The sequence below is a fragment of the Varanus komodoensis genome, unplaced genomic scaffold, assembly GCF_004798865.1.
Source record: "Varanus komodoensis strain SLA01 unplaced genomic scaffold, ASM479886v1 scaffold14_3, whole genome shotgun sequence".
In the NCBI taxonomy this organism is placed as follows: domain Eukaryota; kingdom Metazoa; phylum Chordata; class Lepidosauria; order Squamata; family Varanidae; genus Varanus; species Varanus komodoensis.
The window spans coordinates 268736-282666 of NW_025335439.1; positions in this window are offsets into that span (position 1 = coordinate 268736).

Genomic DNA, 13931 nt, shown 5'->3' on the forward strand with positions numbered 1-13931 from the left:
GATGTGTATTTTGTACACACTGGACTCTTTCAGATGGCAGCAAAACTTTCCTTTAAAAAAACCCTTCACATTCAACTAGTGATTAGGGTTTCTCATTCCCGTGACAGTTGCACCAATTCCCGCTGGGTGGCGCTCTCCAGCTTATGTGTTCCACAAACCCAGCTTCTGACGCTTCCTTTCAATCTCCCTTAATTATGGAACTGTTCCCTGTGAGCGGTGAGCGCAAGGCTGGGATGGTAATTAGCACAGCAGTCTGCAGATTTCTTTATATCAGGCAGAAAGGACTTGAGGTTGAGTTTTGCAGGAAAAAGTGAAACTGGGATGAAAAAGGAGGAGCTGTTGATAGCTCGACTTGACAAGATGGCTTAGGAATATACACTTTAAAGGGAAAGTTTAAATATGTCCTTATTGGACTCCTTCAAAATGCCTTTGCACAGCACAAGTGGACATTACACTGTGCTACAAATGTTGGAAGAGTCCAGTGTTCTCTCCCACCCCAGGTGGGCATTCTATTGTATTAGATATTTCTATATTCTAAAACAACTCTGATGGCATCTGTGAAAGTAATCATATGGTCTGGAAGCAGCAAATGCTGTTCAGAGCTGCTCCTTCCTTTGGACACCATGTGGCTTGCAATATTAATCGTGGGAGCTTTGGCTATATACCATTGCTGGGGAACCTCTTTGGCCCAAGGGCCAGATTGGCATCAGGCAAGCTTGCTGGAGATGCCAGCAGGGACAAGGACATCTCTGGCATGGCCTTCTGACGTGCTTGTCTAGAGTCAATTTGCACACATTTACATATACACACAGATACGCCCCATAAATCCCTATTTGCATAAACACATACACACACTTTCACTCACATGCATAACATTCCACCAGTTCTCAATATTGGGACTGAATTCAGCTTACAACAATCAAAGACTTGAACATCTAAAACAGAAATTAATAGAAATATGAAAAAATAAAAATATACATATATTAACTACAATAGGAAAATTATATAAAGTGTCAAAATTAAAACAATAATAAAGCAAATTTAACAACAGAGCTAGCAGAACTAGTCCAACACAATTTCACAGGTCCAAACTATTCCTGAAGGCCTGCTGGAACACAAGAATTTTTGCCTGCAACCAACAACTTAACAGGGAAGCACCAATCAGGCTGCTTGGACAGGGAGTTCCAGAGCCTTGGGGCAGCCACCAAGAAGGTCCTCTCCCATATTCCCACCAAGCATGCCTGTGAAGGAGGTGGGACCCAGAGAAGGCCCTTCTCTGGGTTCCAGTGTAGCTGTACAGTGTATTTGCTCAGCCCAGCAACCTGTGGCTGCTTTTATGAACCAGGAAGGGCAAGGATCAAAACACACATGGCAGCTCTCACCTCTCTAAAGATCTGGTCCATATCCTCAGGCTGTACAAATTGAAAAGTCTCCAATAATAAGGGACAAGCAGGAATCAAAATTATGCCCAGTGGGACTATGTCAAAAACTGCAACATTCAAGTTGGAGTGGATCCAAGCAATTTTGTCTGAAGAAATTGTTCACAGTGGGTTGTTGAAAGGTTGAAAACACACTTGGCCACCCAAAACAGCTCAACAGAACAGGTCTTTTCAGACACAGTAGCAACAGAAAAACATTGTCATCTTTGCTGCCTTTACTGTGACAGAGTAGGCTTCAAACAGACTCTAGGCTTTGTTTAAGCAGATTCACTCCAAGTCTTCAGCCAGTGCCACTCTAACTATTATCTCATTGGTTTCATCACCACCACTCCCTGGATCACCAGGGTGCAGGGGTGCCTGTGCTTAATTGTGAAAGCGCACTCAGGAGTGACTAGGTCTACTATCCTGGCCAGTTCTCCATACCAGAGTTTGGCTATGCCTTTAACAATGTCACCTTCCTGGTCTGTAATATCTTTTGGAGAGGCCCTTTTTTTGGTACTACCATCCTCAGAGGTGCATTTGGTAGCAGTGCAGAAGAGGCCATGGAAACCCTGCCGAGGTAGGCTAGCTTCACTCCTCTTCGACTGTCCTTCCATCATCAGGCAAAAGTCACTTCATCCAAGCACTCAGCTCAATAGGCCTGTTGTTGTTTAGCGAAGTTGTGTCCAACCCATCGTGACCCCATGGACAACATTCCTCCATGCTCTCCTGTCCTCCACCATCTCCTGGAGTCCACTCAAGCTCACACCAACTGCTTCAGTGACTCCATCTAGCCACCTCATCCTCTGCCGTCCCCTTCTTCTTTTGCTGTCAATTGTTCCCAGCATTAGGCTCTTCTCTAGTGAGTCCTTCCTTCTCATTTGGTGGCCAAAGTATTTGAATTTCATCTTCAGTATCTGGCCTTCTAAAGAGCAGTCAGGGTTGATTTCCTCTAAGACTGCAGTCCAAGGGACTCGCAGGAGTCTTCTCCAGCATCACAATTCAAAGGCCTCAATTCTTCGGCGCCAAGCCTTCCTTATGGTCCAACTTTTACAGCCTTACAAAAGGCAGACCTGTTATTGTTGCTCCTGGCATTTAATATTTTAATGTATGCATTTGGTTTTGTTACTATCAAGTTTTATTAGAGATTATAAAGTGGATTTGGTGTTGTTGATAGAAAGATAGGGGACAAATCCAATAAATAAAAATAACATGCACCATTTGCTTACATGCAGAAGCACCCTTTTAGGCCCACACTTGATTTTCTCTCACTTACACAAAGAGGGAGAAATAATGTGTGTGAGTGTTTAGCTTTTGTGCTCTGTGGAGGAGGAGGACTCCTTTCCTCACCCTGCAGCGTGAAAGCCAATGCATCCTAAAGAAAACATGGAAGACTGTGCAGTTCACCACCACCTAGATAGAAAACCTTCTCATACAGCTTGAATGATGGGTGTTGCTTCAGAACCAGGTCTTTTCTGGGCATAAAGTGATGGCTGTTGCAGTTTATAAAGATCAGGGAAGAAGTCTAGAACTCTCTTTGGAGGATGAGTAGAAGGACCATGAAAAGCAAGTGGGACTAACATACCACATTTGGTAGGAAGAGAAGCAATACCCAGTGGCATCTAAAGAAGGAAGCCCCTAAAAGGTTAATAGGTCCAGAGTCTAAACTTACTTAATCAAAGTCCTTCCTGAACAGTCCTAAATAGTTAAAGGCCAATATGACTGAAGGACTAACTTTTTTGTCCACATCATGGTCTCTGTGATGCCCCTAGGGCACCCTTTTAATTATATCATCCATTCAGCAAGCATGTCATTCTTTCTTGCTGTTCCCACATAAAGTAGTTTCTACTCACTGCAGCCTTGCAGAGGTCAAGGCTTAAGAACCTACAGGAAGTATAGTAAGACTGTGTGTTGATTGGTTTTTGCTTGCTTTTGTCGTTCAACCCAGAATGACAGGATGAATCTAAGCTGAGAGACAAATACATGGTGAATTTCCCTTTGAATAAGCATGAACTTCCATAGGAGGCACTCACAGCATCAAATATATGAAGAAGACGATCAACTGGTGCATAAGAGCATAAGAACATAGGAAAAGCCACTTTGGACCAGGCCAAGGGTCCATCTACCAAAGATCTCTGGTAACAAGATGACTTGAGACCTTGCTAAGCAGAGCTCATTTCCAATTGGCTGGAGAAGGTCAGTGCCTTCACAGGGCTCCATTTCCAGTTTTAACTGGAAATTCTATTGGTAACTTGAGATAAGTGAGAAAGCCTAAGAGCAGAATTGATATTTGCCGAGAGCTGATGCTCAAACCAGCTTTCCCCAGCTTGCTGCCTTCTAGAAGTGTTGGACAAAAACTCACATCACCATCAGGCTGGAGGTGATGGGAATTGTAGTCCAGATGTATCTGAAAATTGCCAGTCTGTGGATGACTAACCCTCAGACTTCCCTGTTTAATATTAGAGTGCCCCACTGTACCATGGTACCTCTCCTTGTATCCTTCTTTCTTTTCCCCGTCTTGACCATTAGAGAGACTAAAAAGGAGCCAGCAGTTGACTTGCACAGCAGTTATTCTCTGTGGAACTCTGGCAGGGATGCTCAGCCCTGGCCCGTGTGAGAATGTCAGCATTAATTATCTCCCCAGCGATGCTCAGTACATCATATCCGTGGGCTTCAGCACCTGTTTTGCGCTTGTCATTGGGCCATCACATTGCTTCCCTTATCGGTGCAGGTGAGCATGTTCGAGGTGGTGGGAGAACTGCTTTCATCTGGTGCATGGCCACCTCTTCCGTCTCTGGATAGCACTGGCAGAACTCGGTTAAAGCCACTGAACGTGCCCAGCCAGTTTCTTTTAGCAATGCCAAGAAAGCAAAGCTAACCCTAAAATATCCCCCAAATGGGTCCCCTTTGGAAAAGAAAAACTCTGGATTGCTGGTGGCTGCAGCACCTTAGCCTCATTCTTTGTTACTTGCTGTGGGCTATGCTGTTCGGCGGAAGTAAGAAAAGGACTGATTCATCTGGAGACACAATGGTAGCAGACATGATTTTGCAGAGGGGAGAGTTATTTTATTTCATGGGGCTTGCTTGTTCATTGGGAATCCAGTGCTGGCTAATTATGGCAAGAGAGTTAGCTGGGGTGGGGATCATGGGAGTTGGACTCCACCACAACTGGAAGCCTACAGGTTGGGGTGGTGTGGCTTCCAAGCAAGCAGTGCATGCATTTTTGCTAGCAGTGCATGCATTTTCCTAAATATATTTGTTCTTAAAAAAAAACCCAAAAAAGTTATTTTTTTAAAAGAAGGGACAAAGAGAGAATGTCAAGATGGCATTTTTCCTGAACCAGCAGCTCAGATAGTGCAAAATTCTTGCCTAATCTCTTCTTATGGTTTCCTACTTAATATGTTGCATCTTCTCACTTGCATGGTAGTCCTAAACTCTGATTGATCCATGTTATAGCCTCTAGTGACCTCTACCGTGAAAGGCAAAATTAGTAGCTATCAAAGGATTACTTTTCCTATTGACAGATGACTACCTGGACCTGGCTTGCTTGACATTCATGTTAAGATCTGGTCTACCCCATGCTTTTCACTGAACCATTTTTTAAAAACATGTCTCCTTCTAAGTAGGCAAACATTCATTATTTCCCCTGTTTGGTAGCCATGTTACCACATCCCTACCCACGTTAACTTTCCCCAACAATTCAGAAACAGCAGATTAATCTGCATTTTTCTGCAGCAAAGCACAATATGGTTTTAGAGATTATTTGTTTTGATTCAGTGGTTTTGCATGTTTTGCATGCTCAGGATGAATTCATTTAAAACATAATTGGAAGCAACATTTCACTAAGGAGACAATAGATCTAGTGGGCAGGGGTCTTGGATGCTGGATGGTTGCTATGCTGTGGTCAAAATCTTTTGTTCATCCAGAAGTGGGACCAGTACCACCTCCACAGCTTCAGAAATGAGCTAACACTACCTGTAATGTCAACCTGTCTGAAATGCCCAGAATCCCTGGAAACTCCAGAGCCATCCATTCATCATGGCATTGCACACCGATATCCACTGTCCCCTCTACAAATGCATGGCAGACACCAGTCAAAACTCAGAGATGGCCGAATTGCTCCATGATGTCAGCCATCCCAATACACACACACACACGTCACATGTGATCAGGCATCCACAAAGAGGCAACAGAAGCTGCCATGTGAGACATCTCAGAAGGGGTGGATGCCACTGTAGGAATAGGGCCTCCATGTTTGGATTGCTGTATCCCTGTTAGAGGAACCACAGTTTGGCTGGGAAGACAGATGGGCTCCTTGTACACAAGGAACGATGCTTCAGCACTAAGCTTACAGCAGGAAACACCATGAGATCTTGGGAGTTCAGTGGAAGATGATAAAAGAAAACAGAGCTTTGAATCTCAGCAAAGGGAGATGAGAACGTGACCTTCACAGCTTTAATTGGGGTGCAAAGCTTCATTCAACCCAAGAGCTGAATTCCATTTCAGAGACACTCAGTGGTTGCGCCTAGCGGCCAATGGGATTGCTAGCAAATGAGGCAGGACAAAAACTACAAATCAAAACCAAACCAAACCAAACCAAACCAGCATAGTTTAGCTTAAAACTGTTATTGCCAGAGAGAAATTGTCAAGGAGAGAAATGTCAACCTCTTGGAGAAACTTCTTGAAAGCTGAGAAACCATCACATGAGTGGTGCTTGTGGGAAAAGGAGCAGGAAGAGGGTTTGGGATGTGTCTTTGGGAAACAAGGAAGGCCAGAGCAGGACTCCAGAGGGTTTAGGATTTAGACAGTGTGATGAAGTAACCAATCAAAAGAACTGGTCTTGCAATGTTATTTAATATATAACGCAAAAAGGACAATTAAAACAGAGTCTGTATTAGAGTCTGTATCTATATTTCATGTTTCTGAAAGAAATACATTTTGGGTAAACTGTTAATCTGTTCAGATTTCCATGGAACTGCTTTGACAGGTATATCAAAGATCGTCTTTGTTGTGGCCATGGTGTGTATCTATCTGGCAGCACTTTCCCTGGAAAATTGCTTCTCTCAATGGAAAAGTTAAATAATAGCATTTGATTTGATCCAGAATAATTTATAGGGCAATTCAATATGTATCTGCTTAGACTCAAGTCTGATAGAGCTCCCTGGCCCCGGCAAGGAGGTGTGGGGTCCCAGCCTCAGTTGCACTAAAGCCCCACTGAGATCAGTGTGAAACGTCATGACAAAATGAAGTTCTGGACATTTCAACAGGAACGAATTTCAGCTTACTGTGAAAAAATAGGTCCACACTACTATGGCTTTAAATAATGTTAAAAGTCAGATTGTGTAGTAGTCCTTAAGGAATGCCATTTAAAATAAAATTCCTGTATAGATTTGATAGTGTCCTATAGCAGTGATTTAAGTAGTAAAACAGAAATAAAAACTGGATGGTCATAATTCAGACACCCAGTGATGCCTGAAAGGTGCTTTTGCAGCTGTGCCTAGTCTCAGGAAGTTTTAGTGATAGTTATGAAAAACAGAAATTACATTCAAATAAAGAGTATGTTATCAAGGATTTTTATTGATCAAGAGCCCATTTCATTGGTCACTTTGCTTTCTAGTTCTGAAAAGTGGCTGTGAAATAAACAGACTTGAATCCAGGCAATAGAACAGGATGCTTCTTCTACTGAACCGCATTTGAACTTTGATTAAAGTTAAACCAAGAAAACCAGGATGTTGAATAACACTCTAATCCATTTTGTTCCTATTTTAAAGTTATGCTGAATGCAGAAATGTCAAGATTCGTTTTCCTGTTTGCATGCTTTAGGTCTGACCAGGAGGTTTTTCCAAGCAAAATAATTAGAAAGACTCAGTTTGTACTACCTAGTATTTCAGATTTAGCAGTATTTATTTCAGTGAAGGGGCTATCCAATCAGGAAGCCTGTAGCCTTCCAAAATTGGAGGATTACATCCAGTGCTTTTTTTGTAAAAAAAAAAAAAAAAAAAAAAGGTGCCGGAACTCACGTCTTGGGGTCACACTTTTCCACTAAAAAAGATTTTCAATTCACCAACTTTTTTTGAAATAAAGAACTTATTTACCTTTTGCACAGAGCCAGTCACTCTACACACACACATAAACATAATGGTCGCCGCCGGCAGTAAGCACTCAGTGTGTGACCACACCACCGATCCCAAGCCAAGCAGCGTCCCAAGCTGTGCAGTGCCCTCACAATCAGCACCAACACACAAGCAGCCCGCAGGCACTATGTTAATGATTTTTGCCTCCGATCTGCTACGCCCAACAGGGCGATTCACAATCACTTGGAAAAATCCGTCAAAAAAAGGTGCCGGAACACCATTCCAGTGCGGTCTATGACAAAAAAAGGCCCTGATTACCTCCATCCTATGTAGGGAGGGAGGCTTGTGGAAGTGAAGGTTGTCTTTGCACTCCTGCCATGCAACTGAGTGGGAGGACCAATTTTGGCTGCCTAGGTTTGGATTCAAACAGGGATCCCTAGCTGGTTGGAGTAATTTTCTGACCTCATAGCTGGGAATACAAGCAATCCTGTAGTCATCTGGAGACTATATAGATGGCCATAGAATTCTTCACCCATTTGTAAAGTAACTTGGACCCATATGACTGATTTTCATTTCATCTGCAAGGCTTACCTAGAACATTATGCAAGGAATAGAAAAGGCATCCATATGCTGACAATGGAACCAATTGCTTAGGGAGGCCAAGGGGTCTCCCACACTGGAAGCTTTCAAGAAGCAGCTGAACAGCCATCTGTCAGGGATGCTTTAACCTGGAGTCCTGCAGTGCGGAGGGAGTTGGCTCCAATGGCATAATTGGCCTCTTCCACTTCTACTGTTCTATCATTCTATGAGTAAGACCATTGATCTATTTGTGTTGACTACACCAGGGATGGGGTGGGTAGCTTGGAGCTCCTGTTGATTTTCAGTAATTAATCAAGTGTTTCTAACCCCCATTTGGTTTAATAATAGTAACTATATAAAAGGGATTTTTCCTTATTGAAATGTGTGTGTGTTGCTGAAATCAAGAGAGCTTGGATGAAGGAAGAGAGACAACAGGGACAGCTTTCCTGAGCACAGGATGTCCAGTAGACTTTCTCCTCTTATTTGTTCCACCCTCTCCTGCAAAACTACTTTTTAAAACTACTTTTGTCACATGCCCTTTGTAGCCTCCTGCTTGAAAAAGAGAACTGGCAATCCTTGATCTTTGAATTGACTCTTATACTCATTACAGTAGATGGATCTTGGCATTTTTCTTATGGCTAACATACGTGCTTTTTTGGCGGGGAGCGGGGTAGGAATAGATTTGTGTGTGAAATGATTTGCAAGCAGGTCTCAGTTCTGATATTGAAGAGAAATTCCTGGGCTGGATGTGTGCACAGAAACACCTAGTGCCACTCTTGCCCCTTCTTAGGTCACCGTTTGCACTCAGCCCCAGTTAGTGGATTTCAAGCAAAAAACAAAGTAGATCCCATAAGGCTCAATGGTCTGCCAGCCCCTGAGTGTCACTGGCTGGGTTCACATGATATGACAAACAGTGCTGCACTGTCTCCATAGCAGTGGATTTTTGCCTGAATTTACCAGTCAGACAATCATGTTGTTACCTGTGGTTTCTGCACTTCACACTCCACCCTTCCAGCATTGCCTCACATCCTCGCAGCCCCCTCAGCCAAAATCCCTGTCCTTTGCCTGTTGTTGCCTATGTATCAAAGAGGCCCTTTGAGGCAGATCCTTCCTTCCTCCTCCTGAGTGTACCTGCATATTTGCATCATTTCTCAGCTGTTCTAGCTCCCACAGAGATTTTTATTAAATGAAAACTAACAGTTTCACCCTGGTTTCCCTTTCTCCCTCTGTGTATTTTCACCCTCTCTTGGTCAATGGAAATAGAGTGACGATGCACCTATTGCTAAGGGGGCTGAGAGTAGTAGATATTGATGGCTAGAAGTGGCTACTTCTACAGCTGCTCTGGCCAGGGGACTCAATGGTGTTGCCATACCAACAATGGTAAAATGGCAATCTTAGTTCCAAATGACTGGAAAACCCACAGTGAATCATAGGAATCTTAGAAGAGACCACTGATTCTCTCTGTGGCTTCAGAAAACTAATCTTACCATGCGAGAACTCTGGAACTGAGTCCAGGTGACACCTGCCCAGTGACTCTCTAGTGTTTCTGGTGGGTTTTTTCCAATCCTGCTTGGCATCTAGTATACAATGCATTTGTTTTACAAGGTTACTGCTGGGTTAGCAATGCAATTCTATTCTGAATTAAGCTACATGGAGTTCTGTAGGGTGTACGTCTAATGAAGTTTGAACAGGTTAACAGCCTTAAGATCCAAGAGCAAAATATATTAGAACAAAGCAATGCTATTTTAATGTGAAAGGAGCTTTGTACTGCACTCTACAGTTGTGTTCTGGCCATGTGCAAGCCTACTAGAAAAGTGCTTTGAAAAGCACTGATAATCTTGGAAAGAAGCTATCTCAGCTCTTGGTCAGTGTCCATTCCAAGTGCTATTGTTTAGTAATGTCAGTGACACAGTTAAAAAAAGGCTTCAGATTGTGTCATCAAATTTCAAAGCTACTAATAAGAATGTAAACTGAACTAGAATATCAGTGCCACATACTTCTCAGAAATATTTAAAGCTTAGCCAGGCAGCACCATGTAACAAATCTACATTCTGGATCAATGGATGGATTATGCAAATATTTCTGGCACCAGAATGCCAACATCTACTTTGTATGTTTTGTAGGAATAACTGGCTAGTTCTTATTACGCACAGTACACCCTCTCATTCACATCGCATATACACATAGGCACATTCCACCCTAGAGCATTCACACAGAAAAACTCCAAAGTGTACATCTCCCCCAGAGTATATTTACACATACAACTGCCTCCCCAGGCATCCATGCACCAACTCAACCACACAGAAAATTAATCAGGGGTGCCGGAAGCAGCCTATTTAACAGGGGATACTGAGATGATAATATTTATGATAAACCAAGAACCATACAGAAAAGCCTGCAAAATGCTGGTCAACACACCTGCCAAGTTTTGAGCATCCAAAAATACAGAGCTTTACATGAGCATTCGTGCTTCACACAACCCACCTTTAAGAAGTGAAGCATGCGTGTGGAATGAGAAGGTAGGATTTCCAAAACCACCTCATTCCACAACTGCAGAACATCGCCAAACAGCAAAAGTATGCCTGATCAGCTAGAACTAGGAAATGGGAAGAAAGCCACAAAAGATCAATCCTGCAACTCTATAAACGTGGCAACTCAGGGAGGCTTACTTTTGAGTAGACATGTATAGGAAGCCGAAGATACATAGAGAAAATGGTCTAAAGAAAGAGGAAACCAATACTTACCTTTTAGATCTAAAATAAGCCTGGCTGGTGGTGCAAGATCGGTGCACACTCTCTCCTTCTCTCTCTTTCCCACACACACGCTCTTCTGACCTTTAAAAAATGCATGTTTGACCTTTATTTTAACTACTCACACAACTCAGTCCTTCCACACATATCCAAAATAATACAAGGAACCAGCTTGTTCTCTCCTCCCCCTCCAAAGGGGAAAGGGGCAACATTTGTTTTAAAACTGTCTGACACACCTGCTCTTGGCCCTTCCTATACTTCAGTTGCCCTGTGTCTTCTTACATGATGACCCTTTGGCACACACCCTTCCCAGCTGATGAGGCCACCTGGGATCAGGTGGGGAATCATGTACCCAGCATGCAAGAGGCATGTTAGAATAAAACTAAAGGGATTGGATGATGTTAGGACAACATGATACAGAGAGACCCCTCAGGAGAGCATCAGCATGTCTAAGGTGTGCCCCAAAGGACAGGCCTTTCTGGACAGGGCCATTTGTGTTTCTAAAGGTGTACCTACGTGGGGGACAAGACTAGCAACATGGATTCCTGATTAGATCAGGCATCCCACCTTAAGTCTAAAGCTGTTCTTACAGTGTCAGGCTTTTAGCAGCCATATTAGGACAAAGCTTTTGCTCATTTTGTTCTGATGAAAGAAAGAAAGAGAGGAGGGGGGAGAGAGAGAGAGGGAGATGAATGCTGCTGGAAGAGGATGGAAGGGGAAGAAAGATTCACCACTGTCCAATGCCCTGCATTAGGAGTTGTAGGTGCCCATTTTTAGATGTGGAAGCAGAACCCTACTGGGATTTTTAAAGCTTTTTCCGAAGTCTGGAGTCCATCCCCAAATCATTTACCAAAGCTCATACGTAAGGCCAAAGCCCTATTGGATCCACTGCAGGAAATAAGGACCAGAAGTCAGGACTTTGGAGCTGAGAAGGCCTGTAGTGGCCTTCAGGACCAAGCCTTTTGCAACCTGGTGCCATGCATGGGTCATACAAAGAGGGGACAATATACAGTCATACACCTTGGTTCTATCTGAACTCTCATATGGAGGTACTTACTTTTTGAAGGCAGCTGTACAACCAGGGAATGACATAATTGTGGGGTACATTTTCTATGAGGCTAAAGAGACTCCAAAGATACAGAAACAATCCCAAAAGTTCACACAGTGCAAACATTTTTTCTTTTGTGAACTATCATGGATGACTCTTAGGAGGATGGTTGTGTCGGTCACTGCATTTGTGCTTGTCCGTCAAAAGGAAGGCATGTTCCTTGCATTGCTTGGGGCTTGGCATACGTTTCCTGTTACATGTCTTGGGTGCTATGTGGTAGCCACTTGTCTGCTGAATAAAAATAAGATGTAAGAATTCATTAATTAGTCCCACCAAATCTGGATGTTGGTCTGTGCTCACTTGATAACTTCATTACTTTTCTTTTTCTCTTCACACTGAATTATTGGGTCCTATCTGGTTACAGCTAATGACCTTGAAGGAAGGCCCGGCGCCATAGGCCACAATCAGAACTAGCTCTTCCCTGTCTGGTGTCCTGCAGATGTGTTGGAATACACAGTGGCCAATGTCCATGATGGCTGGGAATGATGGGAGTTGCAGTCCAATGCATTTAGGGGACACTAGCTTAGGAGAGACTGGTCTGCTGGCATGGAAGAGAGCGCGACATTCAGCAGATCTGTCAGGAACTCCATAATATTTTACTCTGATTCTACATTCTGCAAACTGCAATGCATGTGTAATCATTTATTTTTACATCAAGGAGTCAACTTTGGACCCAAATAGGGTTCTCAAGGTGATTTACAATTACAGCGTGCAACAGCTTAAATGCTATAAAAATAAAAACAGAACTTTAAAAACCATTTTGAACTCTGAAAACAATTAAAATATTTAAAAGAGCACCAACAGCAGAAATTGAGCACATTTTCAAACACTGTCTCTGAGTCACATCATGAAGCAAAGTAATGGTTACAAACTATCAAAGGTGCTCATTCTGTGACTAGAAAAGGTAACTTCCTTGAATTGGATACATGGAAAAAGGGTGGCTTCAGGTGGCCATTTGCAGGCTGGAAGTGCCCATGGCAGACAAGCTGTCACTTGTAGCCTTCTTGCATACATTAGGGGGAAGAGGTGCAGTAAAATTCTCTATGCCATGGACGAATGATCAACACCCTGCATGTTTGCATCCCTGGAAAACCTTGCATCTTTCTCTTTGGTAAAATGTCACCTACATTCAGACATGCAGGGAGGTAACCAGAAGGCATCCAACTAGCTCGAAACAAACCATTTTCCCAATGGCTCTTTCTAGCAACCAGGACTACAGACCTGTAATAGTTAGAACATGTGTCATTGCTATCCTACACGTATTACAAACAATTGCAATAAGTAATACGAGCCTGTTACTAAGGGAGGGGGTTATTCTGCAAGCAATGACACAATCTTATGAAAATTTAGGTGGAAAATGGCCTACAACTCTGACTGGGGGATTCTGGGAATTGTGACCCTTTTGCTATCTAAACTTGCCTTCTAAAGCGTTCTGACCAATAGGAGGAAGCTGAGCGGGCACTTTTGCCCCAGAGGGGCACAAAACTATCTTTGCAGCACAATCCAGTGCAGGTTGACTCAGAGAGATACCTTTCACTGCGGATTGCTCACAGGTAAGTGTGCTCAGGATAGGAAACAGAGAATATTGGATGCCTCCTACATGCTGATAATAAACAGGAAAAACATCACCAGCAAAGGGCAAAGGACAACAGCAGTTGGCATGATATTTGCACATGTTAATTCATACATAGAGATGCAAATCTAGATGTAGTTACTGTGGTTTACACAGAAATTCATTAGATCTCGTACTGCTGGAGAACACTGTAGCCAGGTTAAAGTGCCCATATCCCCCACTCCTAGGGTTGAAATCTGAATAGGGATTCCCTGCAATTTCTTCTGAGTGAGAAAAAATGGAATCAGCTGCCAACTTGACCTTCACAATAATGTTTCTGTCGACCTTCAGGATGGCAGCCATTTGCCATGTCTGTTTGGGTACAATGCTGCTTTCTTTATTTAAAGCAAACAGCAAACGGTATAGCTCATTCTTTACCAGCTCTTTTCC